Consider the following 625-nt stretch of genomic DNA (forward strand, 5'->3'; position numbering starts at 1 on the left):
ATATGAAGTAAGGAGCACAACAGAAAATTTCAAAGGGCAGCTCAAGAAGACAAAGTATTATAATGAAATGTGCAAAGACCTGGAATCAGAAAACCAAAAGGAACGAAATGTTCAGTACTTCTCTAGCTGAAAAAAACGAAAAAAAAATTCAAGCCTTAGGTTGCAGTATTGAAGGACTCCATTGGCAAAATATTGAATGTTGCCGAAAACATCACACACAGTCACTGTACCAAAAGGAAATGGTCAATGTCCAACCATTTCAAGAGGCAGCATATAATCAAGATCACTGAAGACACTGGGCAGAAGCAAGGCTCCAGGAATCGACAGAATACAAATTGAAAACTTTTAGCAAACTGATGCAATGCTGTATCTGCTCACTCATCTATGCCAAGAAATTTACAAGACAGCTACCTAGCCTACCAATTAGAAGGAATTCATGTTTGTGCCCTTTCCAGCCAAAGGTGTCCCAATGGAATGTGGATGAACTTCTGGTATGGCACTGTAGGATAAGCACTTGACTACTAACCAAAAGATCAATGATTCAACCCTACCAGCCATACCTTAAAAATCATATATAGGGTCTATGAGTCAGAATTGACTCAATGGCACTTAATAATAATGACAG

The sequence above is a fragment of the Chrysochloris asiatica genome, unplaced genomic scaffold (genome assembly GCF_000296735.1).
Source record: "Chrysochloris asiatica unplaced genomic scaffold, ChrAsi1.0 scaffold00212, whole genome shotgun sequence".
NCBI classification, from domain to species: Eukaryota; Metazoa; Chordata; class Mammalia; order Afrosoricida; family Chrysochloridae; genus Chrysochloris; species Chrysochloris asiatica.